General features: G+C 42.8%; 2 protein-coding genes and 1 pseudogene across 3 annotated transcripts in view; 2 read left to right on the top strand and 1 right to left on the bottom strand.

Annotated features, from left to right (window-relative positions):
* LOC115184015 (nuclear receptor coactivator 1) overlaps positions 1-1,485 on the bottom strand; it is a 96,335-nt gene extending 94,850 nt beyond the window's left edge. Inside the window, exon 1 of the mRNA XM_029745330.1 lies at positions 270-1,485. The gene's annotated coding sequence lies outside the window, so the exon portion shown is untranslated. The remainder of the gene's footprint in view (positions 1-269) is intronic.
* On the top strand, positions 1,195-11,731 carry LOC115192218 (60S ribosomal protein L7-like 1; annotated as a pseudogene).
* Positions 11,732-14,272: 2,541 nt separating this feature from the next.
* LOC115192200 (sodium-dependent multivitamin transporter) overlaps positions 14,273-19,778 on the top strand; it is a 35,298-nt gene continuing 29,792 nt past the window's right edge. Inside the window, exon 1 of one of the 2 annotated variants that reach the window (XM_029750457.1) lies at positions 14,273-14,613. The gene's annotated coding sequence lies outside the window, so the exon portion shown is untranslated. Of the gene's footprint in view, positions 14,811-19,778 lie in introns of both variants that reach the window. The other variant, XM_029750433.1, reaches the window with a different exon arrangement.

Here is a 19,778-nt window from a genome sequence, read left to right as displayed (position 1 = left end):
ATTCAACGTTGGATTAGTTGTCTTCCTGACGTGCAACAAACTTCTCAACTTGTTTGCAATCTCACATTAATGTTTTAATATCGGGATCAAATACATGGTTTCAATTGAATGATTTATTGGAAGGTCAACGTTAGCTGGCTAACTGGCCCACTTCACGTTTGATCCTTCGCTACTAGCTAACGTTAGCTGGCATGTTCGCAGTCCGCGGCTAAATCTGGTTTAGTCCTAACTATTTTGCGGCAGTTCTGCAGGGTGTTGTGCTGACTTACCTGTCTCAATCTCCGTATACGTTGGTGTTTAGCTTCTGTATTTATTCAATTTCAATGCAATCTGTCGTTGGTTAAAGTTAAGACGTTCAATTACCATGCATAAATTGGCTAATTCGGATGTAAATATTTTACAGTAAAGCCCGTAAATTGGGCGGCCAGTGCCAACTAGTTCGGGTGCCTTGGTTTTCTCTTCTGCCGCTCCATGAATCAATCTCTTCCACTCGTTATGGATAATGTGGTCTGGCGCTGTAGTTTGACACAAGCCAGGGAGAACATGGCTGTTGGCTAATGTTGACAAACAAGCCTGTGAGTAAAAATCACACACTTGAAGCTAGCGAGATTAGCAATGTAAGCTAATTCAAAGCCAGTTTCAAAATAATGTCGCTGTTTTCAGCTTTTGAAATTGTCATTCACGGTTTACTAATATTTGACTCTTTATGTCGCGTAGGTCTCTCCCCTCCGCCATTTTCAACATGTCGCTACACAAACAAACAATGGTAGCTCGTGCACGCACAATGACAGCAAGTAGGCTCGTTCCTGAGGAGAGGGAAAAGAGGCAAGCTGGACTTGATATGTCACCATAGAGATGTAAAACAGTTGCACGAACATCCACTTACAGAGCATGATGTTTTTGTTACTTTTTTAAAAAATTTTTATATATACAAGCATCTGTGTTGTATCTCGGAAATGAAGTTCAAGTAGTGGGATAGCTCTAATTTGGCAATGAAGTCAGTTTGCACAGTTCAGATTATTTCTAAATTTATTTCGTATACATTGTACTTTACATACACATTGTCATGTCAGAAATCTATTCAAGACAATACTTATTGTTTTTAGAGACTGAACACTTGTTGTTTTTCGCTTCGCACGCCACTAGGTGGCAGATTAGATATAGCAAGGATGGGGAGTCTTCGACGTAGTTTTTCTGCGACAGCAAATTTTTACGCATGCTTCGGATTCGTGATTGCAGAACAGGATTCTGAGTACGTATTTGTTTACATGTCGATCTAAGTGTATCCTTTGCTAAATTAATAATATTCATAAATGTAGTTTAAATGTAACATTAGTCCAATAGAATTCCGTCAAGCCGTGTATTTGTAGGATTTGTCTGAAAGATACGCAACACAGAGCGCTAGATAATTGGGTCAGTTACACATGATAGTCCCATCAGCCGAAACTATGCAAACATGACATTTTACGGTTTCGACACTGGTAATAAGACACAATCTGCAAATAAATAATTGTGCAATGTGACCAGAATGGTATGTAACTAGTTTTATTTTCGTTTGCCTTCAAAGACTGACTAGCTAGCCTCATTTCACTCAATCAGATCCGAATGTCATGTTTTTTTTGTCACAGCTGGATAGGGGAATAATCTTGTCAATAGACCCCTTTCTATGTTTGCAAACATTGCCGCACGAGGGAAATGAGCCCAAGTTGGTGGCAGAACAATGGGGAGTTGCTTATGAGTGCATTTAACACCTTTTGGATTTTAATGTTCGCGTGAATGTCACGCTTAATGTTTGTCATCGCAAATCAACTGCGTTATACTTAAAACACTTCAACAAGTAAAATGGTTCTTTGGCTAGCTTTAGCTTCAGCCTATATCAGTGAGCGTTAGCATTCTAGCCAACTGCTGCAAATACCACAACCAAATGCAATCTTTGCGACTGTTCAATCAATAATCAAAACATAATTGTAAGCGTATGAGAACCCCCAAAGCGTTGTTTTGTTTAGGAGTAATAACGTAAATATAGGCTGTTGAATTGGCGCAGATGGCGACGTCTTTCTTACTGCCACCAAGAGTCGCTCGCATCTGTGCATGACGTCAGTGTCATGTACTGGGAAGTAGTCTATAGTTCAGTGTGCTTTGTAATTTTTGTATCACCATTGTATAATCTGTGTATAAGTGTTGAGATGTAATTTTATGTTGTCTTGTGCATTTATTTTGTTCGCATTATCTTATCATTTCTTATTGTTGCATTGTCGAGAAGGAACCAAAGTGTGCATTTCGTTGGATGGTGTATACCATGTGTATCCTGTACATATGACTAATCAAACTTGAAACGTGTTTAGAGCGAAGAGGGTGAGAATGTTGGTTCCTGAGAACCTTCTGAAGAAGAGGAAGGCCTATCAAGCCATCAAAGCCACTGAGGCAAAGCGTGCACTTCTAGAGAAGCGAAAGGTAATTAGCTGTGATCAGTTTTACCATGGTGGTCTTCTAATCATTTACCATGAACGTTTTGATAAAGTTGTTGGACATCAACAAGTGTAGATGTGTTCATCCAGGTATCCAAAGGCAAACCTTTGAAGTTCAAGCTCTTGGAGGACTTCCTGAAGGATAGCCATAGAAAGCATCGCGATGAAACCCGTATCAGGAGCTCAGTTCACAGATCAGCTCCAGCCATACCCTCTGCAAAGAACAGACTGGCCTTCGCTGTCCGCATCAGAGAGTGAGTGACTGAAATCTGTAGCTACATGATCTGATTGCAAATAAAGCTGTTGGCATCCGTTTTTGAGCTAATGTTTTATTCAGATCCCCATTAGCTGTTGAAGCAGCAGCTTTTCTTCCTGGGGTCCACACAATATAGAACATCACAAAACTATTGTGCAAGAACACCACAACCAAAGAACATGACTACTTCAAAAAAATAACCAGACTAACAACAAAGAAAAATAAACACTATTCTCAAACATTTAAGTGCTTTGATATGTAGACACTTTAGGCTGTTGCAGCTGAAGAATACAGCTGACACTTTTGTGTTCACAGACCTATTGTGTATACTCACAATGGAGTAGTGACTATGCACAATCATTTTGGAATTACACTTTCATCAGTTCCTCTTTAGTGGTCTGGCTGAATATCGAGGTCATATTTTCATATTTTCTCTCTGTGCAGGATTAAAGGAGTCAGTCCCAGAGTTGAGAAGGGGGTCCAGATGTTACGACTAAGAAAGCTCTTCAGCGGTGCCTTTGTCAAAATGAACAAGACCTCTATGGCTATTGAAAATGGTTGAGCCTTATGTGGCATGGGGGTAAGTAAGAGGGGAGGGTCTGACTTGGTGAGAATGAATAGCATAGCAACTTCATGTAATGAGATGACTCCACTTTGACGTATCCGCTATCATTTCTTATAACCGACAATGACTTTTGAACACCAGATCGGCAGTTACTTATCTCAATTGCGCCTTTAACTTCGACTCATCTGTTCAGTCACTTGATAATAAGATGGATGACCTCCGATCGCGGATTTGCTATTAAAGGGTCTCGTAACTGCAATATTCTCTGCTGTTCTTAAACATGACTTTCGAACAAGATACCCCCCATGCAATGTTCCCTCTATTATTTTTTGGCACTGAGAATTTCAGGTATGCTGAGCGCAAACTTGAACCTTGTGAAATTTCTGTGCAACTTCTGGTGCGCGCTTACTGTGAACATTGAGGCTGTACCCGATTTAATTTACAGTTTTAAGTGGCCAAGTAGTGTGGGCCTATCAGAGCGGCCTACCAAATATATATTTTTTTAAACTATGCAGAAAATGCATCCCATATCATCTTACTATGGAAATAGCTGTTCTATCATTCAGCCTACAGTAGTAGCCAATATGTGGTGTTCAATGTAGGTCTACATTCCATGATACTTTTGAAAAAAAACAACAACAAAAAACATGCAAGGCTTGACATTAACCTGTTTATCCACTTGTCCTTCAGAGAAGGTGACTAAACATTTTGTTGGGGTGTTTGATGCAAGAAACCACTTAACAAAATTCCTTATTCCCAAACCATTATTCCAGACAATCAAACCTATTATGCTACCCTCTGCCTATTGGCGACTTCGCTTATTCAAGCATGTCTCAAATAACAACATTGCCCCATTTTAAGACATAAAAAAAGCTCTACCTGACTCTTTTCAAAGATGGCTAGAAATATACATGTTTAGTGCACTTGTTGGAAGCAATCACTCCCTCATTGCTGACTATAAATGAGCTATAACTGGCCTAATAACTATCTAGCAAAGAATATGAACAAAAGTGGCTACATGCAGCTCTTGCTTTGATCACAAAACAAGCACATAATAATCGGCACCGCTCATGTTGTAAAACAGTTCAAAGTGAATTGCATAAATCCATATGTGTGACTCACCAACTGGATTCGGTCTTGTAGCAACATTTGAATTTCTTTTTCCTTTTACATTGGATAAAAGTAGAGACTCAGAGCTACAAAATGGTATATCATACACTGCATTTGAGGAAACAATGTGAAAGTAATTATGCTTTGAAAGTCTTTCAATGTTTTGGTACTACTATTGGAGAGCCCTTTGTCTACACCCATTCAACATTATTCTCACCCTCTTAAGCCTTAGCCCCACCCATCTCTTTAATTAAGGGTTGATCTGAGCATTCTGTACTAACGTGCCAGCTACTTCCAGACATTTTAATAGAGAGAGGGAGAGAACAGCTCACTGAACATTACTCACCCTAGCAGAGCTGGTTAGGCTGTTCTGTTATCCAGAGCGTTGGTGACTGCAACTGTGCTGTCAGATTATCCGTTCATAAATGCAGAGTGTTTCGCCTTCAGAGCGCACACTGGATGCTCTGGCCAATAAGTAAGGTTGATCCGAAAGCTCTGACCTAACAACGAGAGTCAAGCACCCAAGCTAACTGGCTAACATTGGCTAGCTACTTCCAGAAACATGAGAGAACACCCCTCTGACCATTGTATTCACCCTAGCAGAGCTGGTTATCCAGAGTGTTGGTGACTAACTGTGCTGCAGGCAACAATTGAATTACACTTTGTTGCTGACGTTTACTGACACGGACATATTCAACGTGTGTTGAGCGTTCAAAAATTAATCAGTTATTCTGTGCTCTGGCACACTAAGACGAGAGTATTTTGTTAAATGTAGCTAGATAACATTTTTTACATTCTAACGGCTCTCCCGTGAAGTCGTGACTTGAGACATATGCCTAGTTTCCTGAATCGGGTCACACATAACAGTGGTCTATTTGCATGTAGGCTTACTGCAGCTTTGATTGGTTATGGCTCACTGGTCTGTGTAGGGTACGGGCCTGAGTTGCAATAGGATCCTACTCTGCCTACAAAAATCTCTCGCATAACTCGTTTTTGTTTCGGTATGTTGCATTGAAAGTGACTATTGCGTTAATTTGATCACAATTCCCACGGTAAAGGGAAAAGTTAATGGTGTTAACTAACATGAGAAATCTCTAGAAAGTTGAGTAGTGTTCAATCTCATGCTTCTCTGAACGGGCTGATTTTTCTTCTGCCCAGCAGTCCCAGGGAGCTGTGCTCCCGCGCCCAGCTTGGAGGGAACATTGCCCCAATGGCTATCCAACTTGATGGCTTCTCCATTCACTAAATGGACTGTCAAGGAAATTGAGAGGGGGAGGATTTTGCCTCATCAACAACAAATGGTTTTCTGACTCGAACCCAGTGGAAATCTCAAACCATTGTTCACCGGTCTTGGAATACCTGATGATCAAATGCCGACCCTTCTACCTCCCGAGGGAGTTTTCAGCTGTTATCATGACTGTTGTATACATTCAACCTCAGAAGAAGAAAAAGAACAAGCTATAAACAAGCAGGAAAACTTGCACCCGGAAGCTGCTTTTCTTGTTGCCGACAATTTTCATTCTGCGTCATTAAGACACGTGATTCCCAACTTCCAACACGTCTCCTTTGCCACTAGGGGCGATATAGTCCGAGACCACTGTTACTCTACCCACAAGCAGGCATACCACACCCTCCCTCATCCCCATTCTGCAAATCAGATCATGTTCAGCAGAAGCTCAAACAGGAAGTATCTGTGACTCGCTCTGTTGAGAAATCGGAATCGGAGATTATGCTACAGGACTGCTTTGCTAGCGCTGATTGGAATACGTTACGAGACTCAACGAGCTCACCACCTCAGTCACCAGCTTCATTAGGGAATGCATCGGCGATGTCCCCACAGGGACGGTTCGCTGCTTCCCCAATCAAAAGCCCTGGGTTAACACTGAGGTTGTCGCTAAGCTAAAGGACAGGGCTACCGCGCACAGGGCAGCAAGCCCTGAAGCTACGGCTGAGGACGGGATCAAGTACAAGAAGTCCCACTAAGACCTCCGCAGAGTCATCAAACGAGCAAATGGACAATATAGGAATAAGGTGGAATCATATTCCAGACTCCGACTCCCGCATGTGGCAGGGGCTACAGTCCATTACAGATTACAAAGGAAGACCCTGCCATCGTTTTCCCAATGATGCCGCTCTACAAGAAGAACTCAACAACAATAACAACATGCTGTGCATGAGGGCCTCCACCGACCCAGAGGACTGAGCGCTCTCGCTCTCCTAGGCTGAAGTGAGTAAGGTCTTTTAATCAGGTCAACACTCGCGGGGCCAGACAGTATTCCAAGATGTGTTCACAGAGCATGCGCAGAACAGCTGGCAGGCATATTAACATTTTCGACCTCCTTGTCCCAGTCTGTAATCCCCACATCTTAAACGGACCATCATCCATCATTAATGTTCCTAATAACTCTAAGGCGTCATGCTGCAATGACTACCACCCTGTAGCACTCACATCTGCAATCATGAAGCGCTTTGAAAGGCTGTTTATGGCACACCCACTTCATCATCCCAGACACCCTGTACCCACTCCAATTTGCATACCGCCCCAACAGATCCATAGACGACGCAATCTCAATTGCGCTCCACTGCCCTCACCTAGATAAGAGAAATACCTATGTGAAAATGCTATTCATTGACTACAGCTCAACATTCAGTACCATTGTCCCCTCCAAGTTCGTCACCAAGCTTAGGACCCTGTGACTGAACACATCCCTCTGCAACTGGATCGTGGACTTCCTGACGGGCCGACCCCAGGTGGCGAGGGTAGGCAACATGCCCTCCGCCATGCTCACCCTAAACACGGGAGCCCCACATGGGGGTGTGTTTAGGCCCCTCCTGTACAGGCCCTGTTCACCTATGACTGCGTGGCCATGCACGACTCCCAACACCAAGTTTGCTGACGACACGACGCTGGTAGGCTTGATCACCGCCACAATGATATATCCTACAGGGAGGAGGTCAGTGACCTGGCAGTGTGGTGCCTGGACAACAACCTCTCCCTCAACGTCAGTAAGACCAAAGCGCAGATCGTGGAGTGCAGTGGAGTGGGTCAATAGCTTCAAGTTCCTCTGTGTCCAAATCACTAAGGTCTTAAAATGGTCCACGCACAGTCGAAGGCGCAATAGCGGTGTGAAAGGAAAATCGTTAGACTCCAGTCACCAAAGCCATAGACTGTTCTCTCTGCTTCCGCGCAGTACCAGTGCATCAAGTCTGATGCCAAGGCCATAAGACTGCTAAATATCAAACAAAGTGGCTACACGGACTGAGTTGACCCTTGTACACTATGTGACCAAAAGTATGTGGACACCTGCTCAAACATCTCATTCCAAAATCATGGGCATTAATATGGAGTTTCCCCCCCTTTGTTGCTATAACAGCCTCCACTAGATGTTGGAACATTGCTGCAGGGACTTGCTTCCATTCAGCCACGAGCATTAGTGAGGTCAGGCACTGATGTTGGACAATTAGGCCTGGCTCGCAGTCGGTGTTCCAATTCATCCCAAAGGTGTTCCATGGGGTTGAGGTCAGGGCTCTGTGCAGGCCAGTCAAGTTCTTCCACGCCAATCTCTAGAAATCATTTCGGTATGGACTTCGCTTTGTACGTGGGCATTGTCATGCTCAAACAAGAAAGTTGTTGCCAACTGTTGCCACAAAGTTGGAAGTATAGATTTGTCTAGAATGTCATTGTATGCTGTAGTGTTACGATTTCCCTTCACTGGAGCTAAGGGGCCTAGCCCGACCATGAAAACAGCCCTAGACCATTATTCCTCCTCAGAACTTTACAGTTGGCACTATGCATTCGGGCAGGTTGCGTTCGCAGGGCATCCATCAAACCCAGATTCATCCATTGGACTGTCAGATGTTGGAGCGTGATTCATCACTCCAGAGAACGCATTTCCACTGCTCCAGGGTCCAGTGGCGGCAAGCTTTACACCACTCCAGCCGAAGCTTGGCATTGCGCATGGTGAACTTAGGCTTGTGTGTGGCTGCTCGACCATGGAAACCCATTTCATGATGCTCCCAACGAACAGTTATTGTGCTGACGTTGCTTCCAGGGGCCGTTTGGAACTTGGTAGTGAGTGTTGCAACTGAGGACTGACCATTGTTGACACGCTACGAGCTTCAGCACTCGGCAGTCCCTTTCTGTGAGCTTGTTTCCTACTACTTTGCAGCTGAGCTGTTGTTGCTCCTACTTTTTTCCACTTCACAAAAACATGAATTACATTTGAACCTGGGTAGACTTGTTGGAAAGGTGGCATTCTATGACATTGCAACATTGAAAGTCTGCCAGGTCCTGCAGTTCATCCGCCGCCATCACCTCATGTTTCAGCATAATGCACGGCCCCATTTCGCAAGGATCTTTACACAATTCCTGGAAGCTGAATGTCCCAGTTCTTCCATGACCTGCACACTCACCAGACATGTCACCCATTGAGCATGTCCAATATGCTCTGGATTGACATACGACAGCATGTTCCAGTTCCCGGCAATATTCAGAGACTTCGCACAGCCATCGAAGAGAAGTGGGTCAACATTCCACAGGCCACAATCAAGTCTGATCAACTCTGAGAAGATGTTTTGCTGCATAACCTCTTACATCTAGACGTTCCGCTAGCGGAACACCTGCTCCAATATCCAATGATGGGCGTGGCGTGAAATACAAAGTCCTCGAAAGTCCGAAAACTTCCATTTTTCAAACATATGACTATTTTACACCATTTTAAAGACAAGACTCTCGTTAATCTAACCACACTGTCCGATTTCAAAAAGGCTTTACAGCGAAAGCAAAACATTAGATTATGTCAGCAGAGTACCCAGCCAGAAATAATCAGACACCCATTTTTCAAGCTAGCATATAATGTCACAAAAAACAAAACCACAGCTAAATGCAGCACTAACCTTTGATCTTCATCAGATGACACTCCTAGGACATTATGTTATACAATACATGCATGTTTTGTTCAATCAAGTTCATATTTATATCAAAAAACAGCTTTTTACATTAGCATGTGACGTTCAGAACTAGCATACCCACCGAACACTTCCGGTGAATTTACTAAATTACTCACGATAAACGTTCACAAAAAACATAATTATTTGAAGAATTATAGCTACAGAACTCCTTTATGCAATCGCTATGTCCGATTTTAAAATAGCTTTTCGGTGAAAGCACATTTTGCAATATTCTGAGTAGATAGCTCGCCATCACGGGCTAGCTATTTTGACACCCACCAAGTTTGGCCCTCACCAAACTCAGATTTACTATAAGAAAAATTGGATTACCTTTGCTGTTCTTCGTCAGAATGCACTCCCAGGGCTTCTACTTCAATAACAAATGTTGGTTTGGTTCCAAATAATCCATAGTTATATCCAAATAGCGGCGTTTTGTTGTGCGTTCAAGACACTATCCGAAGGGTGATGCGCCCGGGGCGTATCGTGACAAAACATTTCTAAATATTCCATTACCGTACTTCGAAGCATGTCAAACGCTGTTTAAAATCAATTTTTATGCGATTTTTCTCGTAAAAAAGCGATAATATTCCGACCGGGAGTCGTTGTTTTCGTTCAAAGACAAATAAAAACATGGAGTCTTCTCGTGCACACGCCCCCAGTCTCATTGTTCTCAGATCGACCACTATCCAAATGCGCTACTGTTTTTCAGCCATGGCCTGCAAAGTCACCATTCAATGTTCTGCCGCCTTCTGAGAGCCTATGGGAGCCGTAGGAAGTGTCACGTTACAGCAGAGATCCTCAGTTTTCAATAAAGAGTGTGTAGAAGGCCAAGAAATGGTCAGAGAGGGCACTTCCTGTAAGGAATCTCCTCAGGTTTTGGCCTGCCAAATGAGTTCTGTTATACTCAGACACCATTCAAACAGTTTTAGAAACTTTGGAGTGTTTTCTATCCAAAGCTAATAATTATATGCATATTCTAGTTTCTGGGCAGGAGTAATAATCAGATTAAATCGGGTACGTTTTTTATCCGGCCGTGAAAATACTGCCCCCTATCCATAACAAGATAAGGAAAATGGTCACACCACGCCCCTTTTTTATTTATTTTTATGGATCTGTGACCAACTATCTAATCCCAGTAATATGAAATCTATAGATTAGGGCCTAATTGACTGATTTCCGTATGAACTGTAACTCAGTCAAATCTTTGAAATTGTTGCATGTTGCGTTTTTAATATTTTTGTTCAGTGTAATACTGCATTGTTGGGTTTAGAGCTTGCAATGAAGACATTTCACTGTACTTATGCATGTGAAATTAATTTAACCTGTAGAACCAGCTAGTTTGACAATGTATTGTACTAACGATGGTAAATTATTCACACTAAACAGGTTTCCCAACTTGAAGTCTGTTCGTGAGCTGATCTTGAAAAGAGGACAGGCAAAGATTGACAAGCGAAGGGTCGCTCTCACAGACAACACATTCACTGAGCAGCATATGGGTAAGGATCAATTTATAGTATGTATTTTTCATCAGTCTGAAGTAACAAGTCTTGATACATTTTGTATGTGCATGTCAAATTTAGCAAAGAAAATGTTGCATCACGCTCAGATCATGCAGGAAATATGAAATGGTGTTTTTCCGACAGTGATTTTCATTGAGATACATGTACAATGTTTACATCTCCTCTCAGGCAAATACGGCAAAATCTGTCTAGAGGACCTGATCCATGAGATCTACTCTGTGGGGATGAACTTCCGTGTGGTCAGCAACTTCATATGGCCATTCAAGCTGTCTGTGGCTCGTCACGCTGCCAGGGACGAGGCAGGTCTTTTGAAGGACATCGGCAACCCAGGGCCCAGAGGGATGGACGTTAACTCAATCATCAGGCAGCTAAACTGAGGCTGCACGGCAGACTCTTTCACGTCATACTTTTTCCTAGAGCCAGTGATTGACTTTTTATTTTTTTTCATAGCCTACTCATTGGTGGTTCTGTAAGTCATTTCCTTGATGTCTGCAAGATTATGAATTGCCCAGTGTGGCATAAGAATATATATATTTTTTGATCCCTTACAGATTCATAAGGATTCAATTAATCTTTGTCTTACCACCACTGGGACCCAGCTGGCAGAGTTCATACTGGACCTGATCAGAATTTTACACATGGAAAGGCTGCCCCTCTCTGGACTACGTTGTGATTAGACAGCAGTTTGTCTCTCCGTTTTGTTGAACAGTTGGTATTCTCATGTTAGCACCTCTGCAGAGTTTCCGTATTAAGGAGATTCTAATAGCTTTATCACTACTTACTTTTACCCCTCAGGTTGTTGAAGGGATGTAGTTATGTATGTGAGATGAATGTTTTTCAATAAACTGAAATCATTTTTGTACTTGGGTGCAGACAATGTTGCCTTTTTTTAAATGTCTCAATTCCTGTAATTTCTTCCTCAAAAGGTTCTCTTGCCACTGGCTTCTCAGTGTGTCACAATCAATTTAGGGAGATGTGACTCATCTAGCCCAGTGGAGGGGAGGGGAGGGGGTAGGGAAGAGATCTGCTGAAACTGCATCCCAGGGTGCTGCAATGCAGGGACACGTGCTATTTGTGCCAGCAACATTCGATTTGTCTATGTATGCATGTTTTAATTTCGGTACATGAATGGTTGGAAATGTAAGACAATGACATGTTATGCATATTAAAATCTACAGTAGAGCATACATTGATTGACTTAAAAGGGGGTACAAATCTGTCTAGCTGCTCTGCATCATATCAGGGTGGTCTGGTCCAACATTTTCATTAAAGAAGGGGTGAGGAGAAGAAAATAAATCCCATTGCCTTGCCTTTTGAGAAATGAAGATTGTAATGACATCACACTGAAGATGTAGAGGATAAAGCCCTATCCATCCACAATGTGTATGTATTGATGTACGGTCCTGATGCTGGAGTAAGAAAAAAAGATACCTGGATTTGGCAGTATTGAAAGTTTTGAAATGTTAAGATAAATAGGCTATGTAGATCAAACATGCCTTTCTGACATGTATACTTAATATAAATGCAGCATGCAACAATTTCAAAGACTTAGTTCAAATAAGAAAATCAGTCAATAGAAATAAATTAGGCAGTGTGACAACTGCTTCACATGGAGTTGATCAGGTTGTTGATTGTGGCCTGAAGAATGTTCTCAATTCTCTTCAATGGCTATGCGAAGTTGCTTTGTTATTGGCGGGAACTGGAACACGCTGTCGTATGTTGATCCAGAGCATCCTAAACATGTTCAATAGGTGACATCTGGTGGCCATGGCCATGGAAGACCATTTTCAGCTTCCAGGAATTGTGTCATGCTGAAACATGGATGGCGGTGGATGAATGGCACGACAATGAACCTCAGGATCTTGTCACGGTATCTCTGTGCATTCAAATTGCCATCGATAAAATGCAATTGTGTTGGGTGTCCGTAACCCCACCACCACATCAGTAAACCGCTCGCCCACACAATGCCATACGTGGACTGCTGGTGAGGCCGGTTCGACGTACCACCAAATTCTCTAAAACAACGTTGGAGGCGACATATGGTTGAGAAATGAACATTCAATTCTCTGGCAACATCTCTGGTGGACATTTCTGCAGTCAGCATGCTAATTGCACACTCCCTCAAAACTTGAGTCATCTGTGGCATTGTGTTGTGTGACAAAACCTCCCATTTTAGAGTGGCCTTTCACTGTCCCCAGCACAAGGTGTACCTGTGTAATGATCATGCTGTTTAATCCACTTCTTGATATGCTACACCTGCCAGGTGGATGGATTATTTTGGTAAAGGAGAAATGCTCACGAATAGGGATGTGAACACGTGTGCACAACATTTTAGAGAAATAAGTTTATTGTGCATTTGTTACATTTCTGGGATATTTTATTTCAGCTTATGAAACATGGGACCAACACTTTACATGTTGCATTCATATTTTTGTTCAGTGTAGAGTAAGGAGTCACATCGGCTCTATTCATGGCCAGCTACAGGCATAAGCAGTTGCTTAGGGCCCCCGGCCGCTAGTGGAGTACACAAAGTAACATTTTTAAATTTGGTTGTGCGTCAGCAGTGTCTCTCTTGTTTTGTCAGTCACTCAATTAGTTGTCAGCTAACAATTTTTAGATTGGTAAATTAGTCTAGCCAATTATTTAAACTTGTAGTAATCATGGCTAAATACCGACTGGCCATGTTCACAGGTGCCCTGACCTTCAGGGGGGCCCCATTGATTTTGTTAGTCACTTTCATTCAGTTATCATTAACATGACATAAGTCCTGGCAAAATGTGTACATTTGCAGGAAAATAACTTTAAAATTACAAACATCTCCACCCCATGGCAAAATTTGTATAATTGCAGGAAATTAGCTTTAAAAGTGCAAAAATGTATCTCCGCCCCTTTTATAACAAATGTCATGCAATTATACTCATGTTGCATTTATCTCCACCCCACGGAAAAATGTGTAGAATTGTTGGAAATTAACTTAACATTTTCTCTATTGTCAATGTTGCCTGCCGAAATTCCCCCCTTTATAATTTCCTTAATTTTGTGGCAAGAGTCAAATACTTTCTATAGAATAAACTTCACATCAGGATAGGCAACCGAAATGAATATTTAATGTATGTGTGTTATATTAAAACAGAGGAGGGAGTAAAATGTAGGAAAGCAGTAAACATTTCAGAACAACTACTAGTCAAATAAGACAAAGGACAGATGACGAATTTTGGCAAAGAGATTTATTTCTAGACTAATACACTTGAAACAAATAGCCAAACCGACAACTGCAGACATTACTAGTGCCTCCCCGCGATCAAACCGACATAAAAAATCTAATGAAATGCAGCCTAACGTGAACAGAAATCTCAACTAACAAGCAAGTCGCAGCAATGAAGAATTGAGTGCGTGGGAGGGATTCTGGAAGGGGGAGCTTTTCGGCACAACACCCGCACCTCCTGATTTACAAATGAAACACTGTATATACACACGTCCTGTATGATCCATGCATTTTAAGGTCACGATAAAATGTGTTGTACACTTTCTAACAGGATGACCTCCAAGTAAGGGTTTTCTGCTATTACTCGAGATGATGGACATTATTTGCACGGAAGACTATTAGAAGTAACTTAGTAGCACATGTTAGACGTGTGAAGCAAGGCAGCAGTGTCGAAGCTATCAAGGAGAATGGGCGGTTCGTATCTCTTGTTCCTCCTCCATAACGAGCTGAATGAATGGCGACTCACACATCTGATCACGGTGAGATGTGCATGTACTCCTTACAACTAAATCAACAAAGTCGCCGGATAAGTGTACTTGACATTTAACAAGCCATCGTGATGACAGCCTTGAATGATTACATCAGCACATTGGTTCAAACCTCATGCCGGTAGCTATGCTGATAAACCGAAGCACGAGTTCAAGGTTCACCTCAGTGGAAGGAGGTCCACGCGGACGTAAGCTCATTCATTTCTAGTTTAACATTTTAGTTATATAGCCAAGTATGGACTTAGCTTGGGAAATACGTTATTTTGATGTCCATGGTAGTTGTTTTATTGTTTGAAATAGAGCTAGCTTGTTAATGTAGCAAGCTAATGTTACACGCTAATGTTACACGGTCATCAGCGATGTTACGCTAATGTTACACGCTAATGTTACACGGTCATCAGCGATGTTGCAATCGCTGATGACCGTGTAAACCCAGCGTGTCGGTTGCTAGCGTTTAACTTGAAGAAAAAGTTTTGATTTATTTGCTACTTTTGCTGTTGTCAAGCTCTTATGGCCAGGTTGTAACATATTTCAAGACAAAGTTCCATGTTTCGAGATTCCATTCTGCAGAGTAGTGTTGTCAGGTACAACTAACATTAAGGCAAGTTACCACTCAGAACCCTACCACAAGTTACCACTCAGAACCCTACCACAAGTTACCACTCAGAACCCTACCACAAGTTACCGCTCAGAACCCTACCACAGGTTACCGCTCAGAGCCCTAGCACAAGTTACCGCTCAGAACCCTAGCACAAGTTACCGCTCAGAACCCTAGCACAGGTTACCGCTCAGAACCCTACCACAGGTTACCGCTCAGAACCCTAGCACAGGTTACCGCTCAGAACCCTAGCACAGGTTACCGCTCAGAGCCCTACCACAGGTTACCGCTCAGAGCCCTACCACAGGTTACCGCTCAGAGCCCTACCACAGGTTACCGCTCAGAGCCCTACCACAGGTTACCGCTCAGAGCCCTACCACAGGTTACCGCTCAGAGCCCTACCACAGGTTACCGCTCAGAGCCCTACCACAGGTTACCGCTCAGAGCCCTACCACAGGTTACCGCTCAGAGCCCTACCACAGGTTACCGCTCAGAGCCCTAGCACAGGTTACCGCTCAGAACCCTAGCACAGGTTACCGCTCAGAACCCTAGCACAGGTTACCGCTCAGAACCCTAGCACAGGTTACCGCTCAGAGCCCTAGCACAGGTTACCGCTCAGAGCCCTAGCACAGGTTACCGCTCAGAGCCCTAGCACAGGTTACCGCTCAGAGCCCTAGCACAGGTTACCGCTCAGAGCCCTAGCACAGGTTACCGCTCAGAGCCCTAGCACAGGTTACCGCTCAGAGCCCTAGCACAGGTTACCGCTCAGAGCCCTAGCACAGGTTACCGCTCAGAGCCCTACCACAGGTTACCGCTCAGAGCCCTACCACAGGTTACCGCTCAGAGCCCTACCACAGGTTACCGCTCAGAGCCCTACCACAGGTTACCGCTCAGAACCCTAGCACAAGTTACCGCTCAGAACCCTAGCACAGGTTACCGCTCAGAACCCTAGCACAGGTTACCGCTCAGAACCCTAGCACAGGTTACCGCTCAGAACCCTAGCACAGGTTACCGCTCAGAGCCCTACCACAGGTTACCGCTCAGGTTACCGCTCAGAACCCTAGCACAGGTTACCGCTCAGAACCCTACCACAGGTTACCGCTCAGAGCCCTACCACAGGTTACCGCTCAGAGCCCTACCACAAGTTACCGCTCAGAGCCCTACCACAAGTTACCGCTCAGAGCCCTACCACAAGCCCAGAAAACTAGCACAATTGTTTTGGTTCGCAGCAACAAAGTTGTTGCCACTTTTAGCCAAACCACTTTTTCCCCATAACATTAAATCATATTAAGGAATATCAATTTAACTTGTAATGTGAAAAGCACAATTTGGTTTTCCATCAAAACAATTGCTAGCCAACGTGACTCATCTAATAAAATAATTAAAATGTCGTAAGAAATTATAAACTAACAAGAGCATAAATGCAATATGTAGAGTGTTGGTCCCATGTTTCATTAGCTGAAATAAGAAATGTTCCATACACACACAAATCTTACTTCTCAAATGTTGGGCACAAATTTGTTTATATCCCTGTTGGTGAGCATTTCTCTTTTGCCAAGATAATCCATCCACCTGACAGGTGTGGCATGTCAATAAGATTATTAATTAGCATGGTCATTACACAGGTGCACCTTGTGCTGGGGACAAAAGGCCACTTTAAAATGTGCAGTTTTATCACAGATGTCTCAAGTTTTATGGGAGTGTGCAATTGGCACGCTGACTGCAGGAATGTCCGTCCACCAGAGCTGTTGCCAGAGAATTGAATGTTCATTTACCGCCTCGTTTTAGAATATTTGGCAGTACGTCCAACAGGCCTCACAACCGCAGACCACGTGTAACCACGCTGGCCCAGGACCTCCACATCCGGCTTCTTCACCTGCGGGATCGTCTGAGGGGAGGGGGGCCGGGGTGCTGAGGAGTATTTCTGTCTAATAAAGCCCTTTTGTGGGGAAAAAAATATTCTGATTGGCTGGGCCTAGCTGCCAAGTGGGTGGGCCTATTCCCTCCCAGGCCCACCCATGTCAGCACCCCTGCCCAGTCATGTGAAATCCATAGATTAGGGCCTAATTCATTTATTTCAATTGACTGATTTCCTTATGTGAACTGTAACTCAGTAAAATAGTTAATTGTTGCGTTTATATTTTGGTTCAGTATAACTTGAGGGATGAAAGTTGGACAGAGGATCTTGATGTCTGTTCAAGAGACACTTGGACAAAAAAAAAAATCTCTTTCAATTGTGACTTGTGTGCCAGGTGTTAAGACTGCAAACTGTTATAAATGGCCTATTTGGGAGATTATCATGTCATTTCAATAGGCTAGGCCTGCTGACTAAAATCTGGGTTTATGATTGTAATTAAACTTTGTCATGGTTTGGTTAGCAAGATGCAGGTAGCCTACAGCCCCTGATAGGACGACATCTAGTTTCAGCCTACAGTAACCTAGGCAAGATGTAAAATGAACAATTTAGCAGCTTGCTTAGTTCAAATTGACAGATGATAGCGAGGAAATTTTGAGATAGGAAGTGCTTCTGTTGCCCTGCTTGAATAGACTACTAAGGATGGGGTCATCATTTTAATCACGGAATCAAATATTAATAATATGGATATGAACAGACTCGGCCTATTCTTGTCATCAACATCCAGGTAAAATTGTTTTTTAATATTTTCTAAATGTTGCCTAATCTGACTGACTGTAACCTTCAGTCTCATGCATTCTAATAACAGCTGATTGGCAATTGCGATAGAACTGTACCATGATCACAATTGAGAACTTCCAACTTCATTAACTAAACATGGCCATTAATAATTGCATAATAACATAAGTTATAGGCTATGTATTAAATATGTTTGCCAGCTCCAGGTAGGTTAAACAAGTGGCACAAATGTATTTGCAATGACTCCAGTGATATCATCATTTTAACATATTTATTGTATCAAATGGTAGGCTTCAGTAACCTACATAGGCATAGAAATTAATAGGCTACTTGATCACCAACCGATGCAAATGGAGGCTATCATTCTCCACATTTGATGTCAGTTTCATTGTGGACTTTTACCGGTACCACGGTAATATCACTACCAAAACGTCATGATACTCATACCAACATTTTAGAATACTTTTTCAGCCCTACTGATCCAAAGAACCTGCTACAAAATGTTTATAAATTCAGTTGAATTGAAGCAACAGCCACTAGTCTCAATAATATCCAGTTCACTTTCATGTGCATTGCACAGCTGTAATCAGCCAGCCTCATCCCCTACCAGCCCTACTGCTAGTCTCCGTCCACTCTTCACCTGTGTCTATTCCACCTTCAGTTGTAAAACAATATATAATTTAGCCGTGATGGCTAGCAGGGATGCACACCCAGACCCTGATGAGTCTTCTGTTATATTTGTACATTTTGTTATATTGGAGCAGAGTGCAAAGCGAGCAATGTTGTATCATTTCATCACCTGTTATAACCAAGAGCACAGATCAGTCGGAGTGGACTTTGCAAGTTCACTGTCATGCTGCCTCTGAGTGTCAGGGGCTGCATGCAGATTTACAGCAAAGAAAGCGACTTGTCTCTAGCTGAAACGGTTAAAACAATATGACCCACGTTACCAGAGATGCCTTTTTTCTTTCTATCGGGATTCGCACGCATTTTATATGATTTCACATACCATGTCGCGGGCCGTTTTAAACTAATCCCGGGCCTCTAATTATTGGTTTGATAACAAACAACGTTGTCCAATCATGTTACTAACTAACAACCTAGTAACTTCACATTAGTTTTAGGCAAATTTGTTTGGCCCAGGAAGAAAGGAAAATGGTTTGCTACTCATAAGATGTGCTTCAAAAGGTAGGATTATAGGCCTAATGTAAGCCTAAACTAGATCAACAATCGATTCAATTCTGGTGTTCCTTAAATTCTGTTTGTTGCTGAACATTTTAAAAGTTGGGAGCTGTGTGTGTGTGTTTTACGAGAGTGAGGGAGACGGCGTGGGAGGAAGAGTGTGTGTGTGTGTGTGTTAACTCAAGAGTAAAGGTTGCATGCAGTGTTTTCCCCTTACTGACACAATAACATGCGGATCATTATGCATGTCTATCACAGGAGGTTGGTGCCACCTGAATTGGGGAGGCCGGGCTTCTGCTAATGGCCGGTGCGGAATGAGTGGAATGGTATCAAACGCATGGTTTCTACAGTGAGGGAAAAAAGTATTTGATCCCCTGCTGATTTTGTACGTTTGCCCACTGACAAAGAAATGATCAGTCTATAATTTTAATGGGAGGTTTATTTGAACAGTGAGAGACAGAATAACAACAACAAAAATCCTGAAAACGCATGTCAAATTTTATAAATTGATTTGCAGGTAGGCCTTTGCAAATATGAGTAAATCAGCCATTCTATGCAGCATTCTATTATACAGTGTGAAGTTAAACTCAATGTGTTATATTGAGTAGAAGTGTGAATTTCAGTGACAGGCTTTTGGAGAATGTTTATTAAATATGAACAACCGTCCGGGGGACGGAACTAACAGGATGCTAGGCCTCTTTTTCTTTTACTGTGGTATCGCGA

Source organism: Salmo trutta, chromosome 1, assembly GCF_901001165.1.
Source record: "Salmo trutta chromosome 1, fSalTru1.1, whole genome shotgun sequence".
Classification (NCBI taxonomy): Eukaryota; Metazoa; Chordata; class Actinopteri; order Salmoniformes; family Salmonidae; genus Salmo; species Salmo trutta.
Note: the sequence above shows the minus strand (reverse complement) of the source record. Positions and strands in the feature narration are given on the sequence as shown.